Here is a 12,256-nt window from a genome sequence, read left to right on the forward strand (position 1 = left end):
GGTCATGGTCTCAGGGTCCTGGGATGGAGCCCCGCATTGGGCTCTTTGCTCAGTGGGGAACCTGCTTCCCCCTCTCTCTGCCTGCCTCTCTGCCTACTTGTGATCTCTGTAAAATAAATAAATAAAATCTTTTTTTTTAAACCTCTATTTTCTCTTACAATATAGGTTCTTAGTACTTAATTTTCCTCTAAGCCCCACATCAGTTACATCCCCCCTAACTGTGATGTGTCATATTTTCATTTTCATTCAGCTCAAAAGCATTCAAATTTTCATTTTTGTTTCTTGATTATTTAGATCTGTGCTCTGTTCAGTTTCCAAATATTGGGGATTTTCCAGATATCTTTCAATTGTTGATTTCTAACTTACATCTGTTTTGGCTGAGAAAGTGATGTGTATAATTCAAATTCTTTTACATTTATTGAGACTTATTTTATGGTCCAGAATATGGTCAGTTTTGGTAAATGGTATGCGTGTGCTTGAGAAAGTTGGGTCTTCTGCTGCTGTGGTGTGCAGTGATCTATAAAAATCCAGCACATCAAGGTAACTAGTAGTCTTGTCCCAAGTCTTCTCTCTTTGCTGGTTTTCTATCTGCTTCTTCATCTGCGTGCACTGATCGGTGCCCAGCGGGAGCCCCTGGGGGAGGTCTGTGCACAGTCTGGAGCCCTCTGTGTGCAGCTCCCTCCTCCCGGGGCAGTTCTCTGCACTCAGATTGTTCTGCTCTCTGGACTCTAGACACCGTGCTGCTCTCGCTTCCTAATTCCATCTCTTCAACTCAGGAGGCCCCTGGGCACTATGTCCAGACAGCAAGTCGTGACCCTGCAGCAATCATGTGATTTGTTTCCTTCCCTTTAGAAATCACTCTCTGCACTGCCTGGTTTCCAACATCTCAAAACTATTGCTTCGTGTATTTTACCTTGTTTTTTCATTCCTTCAAATGGGAGAGGACATCCAGTCCCTGCCACTCTATGGTGCCGCACTGTTCAGTATTTACATGGTACTGAAATGCTCTGCGGGCCAGGCTGGCATTAGAGTGGGCATCAGAGCGGAGGGAGGGGTAGAAGGCTCTGGAAGACCCCGGCTGGAGGAAGGGGCCCCAGGACATGGAGTGGCATGCAGACCTGGGGGGCAGAGCCAAGCAAAGTGAGGTCAGGAGTACAGGAGGAGCTCAGGGCTGAAGAGGGGGCTGCACCCGCCAAGGACCCTGAGAGCCAGAGCCTCTGGTGGGTACAGCCTTCTGGGAGGTCCAGGCTCCTCTGGGAGGGACGTCAGACCCTGTAGGACAGCTGAGTGTCGGCAGGACCATTATAACTTGTCTGTTCACCCACCCACTCACTCATTCACTCACTCATTATCCCTCCGTCCATCCGTGTTCAGTAAGGAAGGATGCTGGGTTTTGGCCGGTTGTCGTGCCTGGGCACTGCACTAGCCATCCGTGGCCCCACTTGCTCCTGATCACAATTTTGGGGGCAGGTACGGTGACCTCACCATTTTACAAGTGTGGAGGCTCAGGCGGCTGGTGCCCGTTCTACTCTGGCCCCTTCCCCGGTGCTCAGAGCCCTGGGCCCTGGAACCAGATCTGAAGAGGCCTCTGAAACCAGTGTGGTTCTCAAGATAGGACTATGACATTTAAAAGTCAGGACGGAAGCTCCGCTCCCCATGACGACTGGTGCCAAGCCCTGGCTGGAAGCCGCTGAGAGAAGCGTCGCCCGGCCCTGGCCCCGGGCGGGGAGCTGTCGAGTCCCTGCATCTAACAGAGGAACAACCAGGCGGCCTGCCCAGGCAGACAGGGCGCCTGTCATAGCCGTGCCTGGATCCCACCTGCCTGGTCTGCCCCGCATCCACCCGTGTGTCCCGCCCACTTCCCTGGGAGACCGGAGGAGGTGTCCGAGCTGCCTGGGCAGGGAAGGGTTAAGGAAGTGTGGAACACGTCTCATTTACATGCACAATTCTCCCTGTCCTTTCCTCCCACAACCCAAGGCTGGTGCGAACTGATCAATATTTCATGAAGACATGTCCTGTGACGTGGCGGGGAGGCAGGTGCACGTGGCTGGGCTCTGTGCCAAGGGAAGAGGAGGAGGCTGGGGTCCGGGTGGCCCTGGGACCCGTGTGTGGCTGGTTCCTCCTGAGCTGACCCTGCACCTGCTGCCGGAGGCCCCGGCTCCTCTCCTCCGCATAAATGAATGAAGGGATGCTGTCCCAGTACCAACAGGCATAGGTTCCGAGGGACCCTGAACGCTGTCCCTGCGAAGACACCATGCATGGAGCACAGGGAAATGTGCTGCCAGAGGCCGAGACCACCAGACCAGCCAGGGTCAGCCTGGAGACACGCAGCACAGCCAGGGCCCCCGTGGGGATGCGGCTGCGGAGGGAAACAGGCGCCGGGGAGCAAAGAGGGGGCCTCTCCGTGGAGGGGCATTTCAGCTGGGACTTAAATAGCAGGTCCGGGTCTTGGAGGGAGAAAGGGCAGCTTGTAGGGAAAGCCAGAGAGCTGGGAACATGGAGGGTTCCGGGCAAAGCAGGAAGGCACAGAGAATATGGAGCGAGGGGCAGGGCGGGCCGGGAGCAGGGAGGGACGGGGCGGCCAGGAGCCCGTGAGTGAGTTAGGGACCTTTCAGCAGGTGCGTTCCTCAGTCTCTGAGCTTGAGCCTAAGCCCCTGGTCTGCTACTGGGTCCAGGCCCCGGGGAGAGTGGTCCAGGCGCGCCCTGGGGAGGCCCCCGGCTGGAGAAGAGCCAGTGGAAATCCTTGGAGCCCAGGGGAGCGGAGGTTTCGGGTGCTGGACTGAGCTCTGACCTCTGACGACTCTTGTGGGGGGACGGTGAGGCAGGGTCTGTCCTGGAATCGAGAGAAGAACACCCAGGTTCCCCTCGGGGCTTTCTTTGCAATGTGCTATGCAGGGGGGGCGGTGGCGGGGGACAGGCCAAGCCTCAGTTTCCCCAGCTGGAGTATGGCGTCCGGCAGGCATGTCCCAGCCCCTGCCGAGTCAGCTGTAACTCTGGGGTAGGCAGGCTTGACCCTGAAGAGCATCCCACTGTCCCTGCTCAAAGGACACTGAAGTTAGGGCCGGGCGCCGTGGAGGTGGTCCTGCGGGGGAGACAGAGCAGGCAATTGCATTTAGCCATCCTCGGGTCTCAGTCTGCAGACCTCAGCAGAGGGGCTCCCCCAGGGCCTGCCCTGTGACCCCTCACCCCTGAACACTCTGTAATTCCTGAATAACAACTACCAAATTCACTTAGCCATGCAAATGGCCCCACAGGCCCTCCCACCTGGTTCTCTCCTAGACTCACCTCCTCCACCTCCTCCGAGCTGTCCTCCCGGAGGGCCAGGAGGACGCTGGCTCCACCCACCCCACCCTGCTGCTCGTTCGCTTGTCCATTGACTCACGCGTGCGTGTATCTGTTCCTTGGCCGGTCCACTCCGATTCTGCCGGGCTATGGAGCTGACAGTCTCCAGAGCCCGGAGGGAGAGGCTCACGCACCCTGGGCCCATTTTACGGAGCAGTAAACAAGTTCCAAGAGGGCGGTGGCCGAAAGCCACACAGCCGGGAGCTCAGTGCTCATCTCCATTCCCAGGACAGGCCTGACTCCAGAAGGTTCCACAGACCCGGCCTGACCTTCTCATCTTGGTGGTCGTGGGTGGGGTGGGGGAAGGGGCGCTCCCAGGCGTGCGGGTGGCACTCAGGGCCCTGGGGCTCCCCGTGGATGCCGGGGTTGCTGGGGAGGTGGGTGCAGGCTGGGGAGGGAGGGGAGCCTGGGGGAGACCGGGTGGCCCTGTGGGTGGCTGCTGAGTGGGCGTGGGGAGTGCGGGGCGGGGGGGACGAGGCGGGGGGGGGGGGGGGGCGGGAGCAGCCATGGTGGCCCCCTGGCGTTTCTCACAGGAGCTGTGGCTGCTGAAAGGCGCAGGAATGAGAAAAGGCCCCCCGAGGACACGGCTCTTTGTCAAGAGCAGAAAGACCCCATTTGCTGCCGGTGCCGCCTGGCCTGGGCCTGGCTGGGCCCCACTTCCGCAAATGGCTCCGTGCTTTCATGTGAAACAGGTTGTTGATAACGCGCTCTGTATGCGCTCTGTATTCTGTCATTAGAACACGAATTAAGGGCCTGGGGCATTCATCCCGGTGGAGCCTGCGTGCCAGCCTCCCTCGGCAGACGGGGCCTCGGGCAAGTGTCTCACTGCTGTCATCTGCGGAGGCACCCTGCTGCCCACATCTGTGCGGCCCGCCCTCACCCCTGCTCTGCCCACTGCTGTCTCTGCCCCAGAAATGCTGCCTGACCCTGCCCATCCCCCAGCCCAAGGGGACACCTCCTCCAGGAAGACCTCCTGACAGCTCTATGGGGCTCCCTCCTGCCCCACCCTGCTCAGAGCCTCGCCTGAGACCATGGCCTGGGGTGTCTAAGTCCCTGGCAGTGGCCCGGCGCCCCTCCCTCTGTGCCAGGCCCCAAGTGACCCTGCGGTTCAGTCCTTCCATCTGCCGGGTGGGAGAGGCCCTCACGGTGCAGCTGGAGGAAGAACGGGGCATCGGGTGGGGCGTCGGTGGGAGTCGGGGGCTGGGGTTCAGGCAACCCCCCACCACGCACCTGTGGGTATTGTGAGCAAATCTCTTCCCATCTCAAAGACTCGGTTTCCTCAATGGTCACTGGAACTTTGTGCGTTCAGAAAGGGGGGCCTGGTGGCCCACACCCCGGAAAGTGCTGCTGGAACCCAGGTCCCCGTCCCCAGTCTGGAGGGCTCGCTTGCTTGGGCTTCCCCAACAGAGTGCCACAGACTGGGGGCTCGAACCACAGAAGCAGGTCAGCCACAGTCCTGGAGGCCAGAAGGTCAAGGTCAGGGTGCCCCAGGGCTGGCTCCTTCTGAGGCTGTGAGGGTGTCCATTCCTGGCTGCTCCCCAGCGTGGAGTCCTTGGTGCCCCCTCTCTGCCTCCGTCACTACGTGTCCGTGGCCCTATCCCCCTTTTACAAGGACACGCCCTCCCTTCCCATGACCTCACCCTCACTTACCTGAGTGTACCTGTGACAAGCCTATTTCCAAATAAGGTTCCCTCGGAGGTATCGGGTATTAGTATCTAAAATTTCGGATTTGGGGGGCACCCGACTCAGCCCATAGAATCTGGAGACATTGCCTTGGCCACTGGGCACCTCGGTTGGCACTGTCCACCATGCACTGGCCACAGTGGGCCGGGCAGAGACCCAGACTCCAGCGGGGGAGGGACCACGTCCAGGTTGCTGGCAGGAGATGGACAGAACTGTCTCGGCTCACCTCAAGGGTCCAGGTCCAGGCAGGCGAGCCCGGCTGGGAGATGCAGAGCTGGGGTTTTACAGAAAAAAGAAGGTCTGTGTGTGGGGAGCAGAAGAACTCCTACTCCAGGGCTGACGGGCGCGCTTGGCTCCGGTGGACCCGGGGAGGCCCCCACCCAGAGAGCCTCCGTCTCCACCATCGTGAGCCCAGAGCAGTAGGGCCTTAGGGCCAGGGAGGATCCCCAGAGATCCTCAGGGACCACAGCGGCCCCCTGCTGGCCCTCCTGGTCTGATCTCAGGGACCTGACTGAGGTCTTTGTCCCCCGCTGTGGAGGCATCTGACCAGCTGGGGTCCTCAGGGACTCCAGTGCCGCTGAGGCACTCAGGTGACCTTGGGCCTGGGTAGGGGGGAAGGGAGGGCAGGGCAGGGCCAGCGACTCCCTTCCCTCCCCGCTCCCCCCCCTCCCCTGCTGGCTTCCTGCCTCAGAGCGTCCGGCAGCCCCGGGGCACCCCTTCCCCACCCCAGGGCTCACAGCTCCTTTCCCTCAGGGCGTCACTGCTCTCCCTCCACAGCTAACCTCAGGGGTTCTAGCCTCCTCCTCCACATCCCGGGTCGGCGTATGCTGCCCCCCAGCCCAGTGTGGGGGCGGGGTGTTCAGGGCACACACAGCCTCCTGGAGTCAACCGTGAATAATTACGAGCCTGTAATGAAAGGCTCCTTGGGTATTGATTGCATCCTGGGCTGACATTCAGGGAGCACTCACTGTGGCCCAGCCCAGTGTCACCCGGCGGTGGAGGGGCCTCGAGCGGCCAGGGGCGCCCACAGGGGCACCGGGGGCAGCTGGGTGGGGCCTGGGGGCGTCTCGTGTCTGCCGCACCTGCCACCAGGAGCGTCCAGCCTGGCAGGGAAGGCTCAGACGTGAGGCCCGCACCTCCGTCATTCCGTCCCCCAGCCAGACAGCCTCGCTCTCGCCCTCCGTTCTCAGCAGGCCCGGGTGGCGGCTCCCGGGGGGAGACAGAGGCCCCGCGAGCAAGGGCTTCGCTGGAAGGCAGGGATCCTGTGCTGTCCACATTGTCTGTTGCTGGCCGCCGCCTCTGCCGTCACTGGTTCACGGCGACTCCCGCTCACTCCGCCTGCCCTGAGGGCATCTTCATAAGGGACGAGAGCCCGGTGCCCCTGGAGGACCCCGCTGCCCCCGCCGGAGCCTGGGGCCTCACCTCCCGCCTGCCCATCCCCTGGCCCACCAGGGGCTGGAATCTGGCCTCTGGCCGGGAGCTCCCGGACCAGACCAGCCCCCCTGGGCATTCCATCCCTCCGCAGGCAGCTGTGCCCTCTGCGCAGGGCCAGGCAAGGCAGAGGACACGGCGGCAGCTGCACACGAGCAGGGACGACCAAGCTGGCTTTGTCCACGAAGGCGGATCTGGTCTCTGGCTCCCACAAGCCTGAGTGACTTCTGGGCTCACAGCTCCTTTCCCTCAGGCCACGTCCCGGGGCCACACATCCAGGAGCCTCTGAAAGAACAGGGACCGGGCTGGAGCCCCAGCCCGGGAGTGCGGGCCCTGATGTCACCCCAGGCCATGCGATAAGGCCAAGGACAGGTGGGCAGTGACCCTTCCCCACGTGAAGTCAGGCAGGGCCACAAGGCCACAGAGGGTGGTGGCCAGCGCAGGGAGCATCGGGGGAGTGGCTGGGCTCCATGGCTCCCAGCTGCGGTGCCCCGCCGCGACCTCCCCACTGGGTGCTGTGGCTTATGGCCACACCGTGTCCCACCCAGGGCCCCATCCGTCCCAGAGGCAGCTGGTGACTCATCTTCCGCCTGGTGCTCTGTCAGCTTCTAGAAAGACTCCAGGTCTACACGGCCGGTGCCATGGGAAACATGCTCCCATCCTGGAGATCCAGCTGTGGGGGGGGCGCTCCTGCCCCCCAGCCCGCAGACAGCGGCCGCCTCTGCTCCCCGAGCTCACCCTCGCGGGGCTGGAGAACAAAGCGAACTCAAGTGCCACCTGCTGCAGGGCTGGGGCAGGGACGCGAGGGGACAGGCAGCCGAGGCCCCTGGCCGCCTGGAGGGGACAGGAACAGTGGCCCTCAGGATGGGGAACAGCAGACCAGTCTGGCGGGACACACAGACAGGGAACAGACGCCCGCAGGGGTGGGGGAGGCTGCAGATCCCACTGACCTGGTGCCTCTGGGTCAGTCCGACTGTCACACAGACCCCGTGCTCTGACCCTGTGTTCTGGCCGCAGCCCCAGCACAGACTTCTGGAATCAACTCTCCGGGCCGGGCATCCCCAGGGCAATAGCGCCAGGGCCGCAGGGGGAGAACTGAGCGGGCGGGGGTGTACCCTCCGTGTTCGGGCTCTGTGGCACGAGGTGGGGGCAGGGCAGCCTGGGGATGAACCTGCAGGTCAGGGAGGTACAAGGTGGGGACTCGGGGCTGAGGCGGACAGCTCTCCAGCAGCATGGGTGGAGGCGAGGCCTGGGGGTGCGGGGAATGTGCTGTGCGGTCCTGGGTGCCTGCCACTCAACGTTGGGCTTCCCTTCTAAGCTGGGGGGTGCCAAGGGCTCCCCAAGGACATGCCCCAGGAAATCTTCCCCTCCCTGGGGTAGGCGGGGGCCCTTCCCCAGGGTCTGTCCTGAGCGTCTGTCCCCAAGCTGCCTCTGACCACCTGCGCCGACCCCTGGGCACTGGCAGCCCTACCCATGACTGCCCAGGCTGGTGCCCGCCCCAGTCCCCTGCTCCCCTGCCCCCCCCCCCCGGGCACCCGGCCTTCCCCGTTGTGCGGTGAGGGGCTGAGGTGGCCCCCGGTGGCCACTCGGGGCCTGGGAACAGGAGAAGGCCATGCACACAGCTGAGCAGCCCTGGATCCGAGGCCGGGGCACCGCTAATAAGGTTGATATTTCAAAATATCGCTGGCTTGCAGCCTCTTCCCTCCCAGCGGCCTCATTCCCGCGGCCCGCCCCCACCTCGGGGCCATCATGAATATTCATCCAGCACGCGCTGACTCGGCACTTCCACTTGTCTTCCCAGGGGCACTTGCCCCAAGGGCTGGGTCTGCGAGGGGGGGCTTGGCCCGGGAGCCCCCACCCGGGGTTTCCTGCCTGGGAAGCTTCCCTCCCCTCCTTACCCCTGCGGGTTGTTCCCAGACCTACAGAGTCCCCTGGCAGAGACCACAGGCCCTGCCCAGGAGCCCCCCACCTCCCCTCCCAGCCGACCCACCTGCCCTAGAAGTAGTGATTCACACTAGCTCAGCCCTAACAAAGGGCAAAGCAGAGTCCCATCACACTCAGGCTACTGTGAGGGAGCACGGCACAGAGAGGGGAAGCAGCTCACCAGGTCACGCAGCGGGACAGCCGATCAGGGCTCCTGCGGCTCTGCTGGGGTGTGGGGCCCTCCTGCTGGAGATGGGCCTGCCTGAGACGGAGAGACAATGCACACCTGCCCCCTTCTCCAGGCAGGGCCCCGAGGCTCAGCCAGGTCATGCAACACCCCAGACCTCTTGACCCTCTGAGGAGCCACATTTACATGAAGGGACAGGCTCCTGTGTGGGGCCAGGCCCCTCTCAGCGCAGATCTGAGGGCACAGGGATCCCCTCTGCAGCCCTCAGGGCCTGGACCACGGTCCTCCCGGTGGGAAGGCCCCAGAGCTCGTCTGAGGCAGCCCTTGGGTGCAGAGCAGACGCTGGCCCATGGTGCCCAGCGGGCGGCGGGCAGCCAGGACCACGGCTTCCAGACTGACTGCCCTTTCTGTTGAGCGCCAAGGGGAGAAGCAAGACAGTCAGATGAGCTGGCTCCAACCCATCCTCCGCCACTTCTCTCCAAAGCTAGGTGCTCCGGCGGCCATCCAGAGGAGGCTGGACACTGTCCTCCTCAGGTGCAGGTGTGGGGGCCATGGACTGGCAGGTGCACAGGATGGGGGTAGTGAGGGTGCGGGAGGGGCAGCCTGTCCTGCGCTAGCTCCGGCCCATCCACCCGCTGGCATACGGACAGTCAGCCCCAGGGCCTCAGTCTCCTCCTTGCACAGAGATGAGGGGCACAGTGTATTTCTAGAAGCTTCCCAGCCCTCCTGTGGCCAGCCACCCCCTCAGGCCCAGGAAACACACAAGGGAAGATGATGTGCTCAAATGGGCTCCTGGTCCCTCCACCCCCTCCAATGCCCTTGGGCCTAGAAGTTTCGTTTTGGAAAGCATGACAGGGGGCAACTAGGAGCTCTGCTTGGGAGTGAGAGGACAACTCTGGCCTCCCTGTGCCCTCACCCATCCCTCCCTGCCCTGGGGTCACTGAGCTGGCCCTCTCTACAGGGGGTCCCTCGCATGGCCGGCCCTGGCGGCTGAGGCACCCCGCTCTGGGGGAGTTTGCTTCAGCGGAAACAGGACCCACAGAGGCCACTAGGCCCCAGGCACGGTCCCTGCTCAGACTGAAGTACAACCCGGCTACTGAGAGAGCACAGGCCTTGCACTGAGCGAGCCGCCCCGCAGGCTGCTGTGGTCGCCCCCAGCTGCGCACAACCCCGCACGCTCACACACAACACACGTGCACATACAAGTGCATGTGCTACGTCCTGTGTGGCATAGGACCCCCAAAACAGATCCAAACCAGCCTACACGTTCCGGTCAGCCCACTGTCCTGGAGCTCCTGCCCCGCCCCCGCCCGGCACCGCCCCAACGCCTGCCCCAGCCCTGCGCCGGGTCCTGCCCCAGCCCGGCCCCAGCCCCAGCCCCAGCCCATACTCTGCAGCCTCAGGAGGAGAGAAAGCCCGCAGAGACAGGCATGGGGCCCCTCACACCACGGGCTCTCCATAGTGTCCCAGGTGTCCTGAGACACGGGTAGGGAAGTGACCCTCCGCCAGGTCCTGTCCGCTGTGCTCCAGAGGCCGCCGGAGGTGCACCGAGCTGCCGCCAATGCCCTGAGGCCTGCTGTGCTCTCGCACTACCCATCACCTCCCAGCGCACCTGCCTTGGGCTAGGCCCCGGCAGCCCCCGCCAGCACCGAGCACACAGTAGGACCGCAGGAAACGCTGGTGGCTTCGGTGCCGCTGATGCTTGTCCAGGTGTCTCCCCCGGACCCCAAGCCCAGGCCCTCCGCTGTGGTCCCGGTGGGGAGCGGCCGTGCTTGGTCTCACCGAGCCTCAGGAAGCCCTGTCACTCATCACTCCGTCAGCCAGGCTCTGCTCGGGCCGGGCGTCGCCAGCTCTCGAGGGACGGCTCCGTCCCTGAGGTGGGCCCACCGCAGTCACATCCTTAGGGGACCCGCCATCCCTGCTGACAGAGACCAGGACGCACAGAGGATGGGGACGCAGGGGAGAGGCCTGGGCTGTGCCGACTAGAGGGGCTGCCCACCTGTGGGGCAGCCAGGGCTGGGGCCCTTGGCCACCAGAGCTGTAATTTCTCTGGACCAAGAGCTCCTTCTCTGGGCCCTCCATGCCTGTGTCAGAGTGGGGCTTTGCTAGAAAGCCGATGCTGAGCTATGCTTTCCCAGAAGTCGGGGGCACCATGGACAGGAGGCTGCGGCTGGGCCCTGCAACTAGGGGTGGGGTGGGGGGAACAGCCCAGAGCCTCTGGACCCTGCAGGCCCCGCCCTCTGGGTGGGAGCCGCCGGCCAGCTCATCTGGGGCCTGCCTCAACCATCCCGGCTGCAGAGGGAGAGCTGCCCAGAGCGGCCTAGGGGCCAAGGCGTGTCCGTTCGGGGGTGGGGTCTGAAAGCATGACCTCAGCAGAGAGACAGACATCAAGGAGGGGACACTAGCCTTACAGAGTCCCTCCCCAGCAGTCCCTACCCTCAGCAGTGAGAGGGCAGAGGGCAGAGCTGTCTGCCTGGCGCCCTCCGTCTCCTTGTTCTTGGACCCCCGTCCATCTCAGCCTGGCCTCCACACTGTTGGGTAAGGGGCTCGCTGGAGCACCTCTGGGGACATGCGCAGGGCTGACCCCCTGTGACCCAGAGCTGCTGTCCCATTTCCAGGTCTTTCTGGCCTCCTGCAGGACCTTGTCCCTCTACAGTGTCCACACAGAGGAGAGCCGGCATCTCACGGGGCTCGGCCCGCCCAGCCAGAAGCGCACAGGTTGGCCAGACAGTTGTTCTCGGCAGGATGGGTGTTTTTCTTGGCTCGAGCTCTGGCACAGTGTGGCCCAAACACCCCCTCAATCCCTGCCTAGCTGTCCCCCTCGGGCTGCCCCAGGGACAGAGCCGTACCCAGGCGCAACCCCTCCCCTGGGATGGGTACCAGCAGGTCCCTGCTGACGCTGGGGGTGGCCCTCGCTGACACCAGCCGTGCCCCTGAGCCAGCTGGCTAGCAACTTGTCCAGTGTGCCCAGTGGGGGTCATGGGCCCCAGGGCAGCTGGAAGAAGCTGCTTCCTCCCCGAGTAGGCAGGCTGGGGCAGGCCAGGCACTCCAGGCCCCTCCCCGGTACGGGCAGAGCCTGGCACGGTGGCATCCTGCCTCCTCCTCCACCCCGCTGCGCACCTGTCTCCTCTGCATGTGGCCATAAGGGAGGCACCATCTACGAAATCCCCACCTGACAGAGGAGGCTGAGCCCGGGCGGCTTCACAGGGCTGGGGTCCTTTGTGGTTGTCCGAGACTGCCTCTGCTCACCTCCAGACCTGGGGAGAACACGGAAGGCTGCCTGGAGGAGGAGAGGGTTGGGCTGGGGCAAGGGAGGGTGAGGAAGGCGTCCTGCGGGTGCCGTCCCTTGCAGGCCAGGCCCAGCCGCACACCTGGGCTGCGCTATTGGAGAGACGCGTGCTCTGCCGGGTGGCACCCAGGCTATTTGGGCTGACCCCCTTCCCGGACAGGGAGGCACCCTGCTGTGGCTTCCCCCGGCCCGGCTCTTTGCTCACAGCTGGGCCTCAACATCTCTCCACCTCCTCGGGCCGGGCACTACATGCCCCATTCTGCAGCAGGGGAAACCGAGGCACAGGAGCAGGTGGTATACGACTGAACCTGGGACGGGCCTCCTGCCCAGACACAGCCTGGGTGTCCTCACAGTGCCCCCCCGGGTGGGCGTCCCCCCCACTTCCGGGCTGGGATGTGAGA

At 63.6% G+C, this 12,256-nt stretch overlaps 1 long non-coding RNA gene across 1 annotated transcript; it reads right to left on the bottom strand.

The window, feature by feature from the left end:
* Nucleotides 1-4,361: 4,361 nt before the first annotated feature.
* LOC309866852 lies at nucleotides 4,362-5,620 on the bottom strand. The gene is made up of 3 exons (XR_014312832.1): nucleotides 4,993-5,620; nucleotides 4,573-4,798; nucleotides 4,362-4,494 (listed from the first exon to the last, which is right to left on the bottom strand). It is a non-coding gene; the product is annotated as an uncharacterized lncRNA (long non-coding RNA).
* Nucleotides 5,621-12,256: the final 6,636 nt, after the last annotated feature.

The sequence above is a fragment of the Mustela nivalis genome (assembly GCF_964662115.1).
Source record: "Mustela nivalis genome assembly, chromosome: 6".
Taxonomy (NCBI): Eukaryota; Metazoa; Chordata; class Mammalia; order Carnivora; family Mustelidae; genus Mustela; species Mustela nivalis.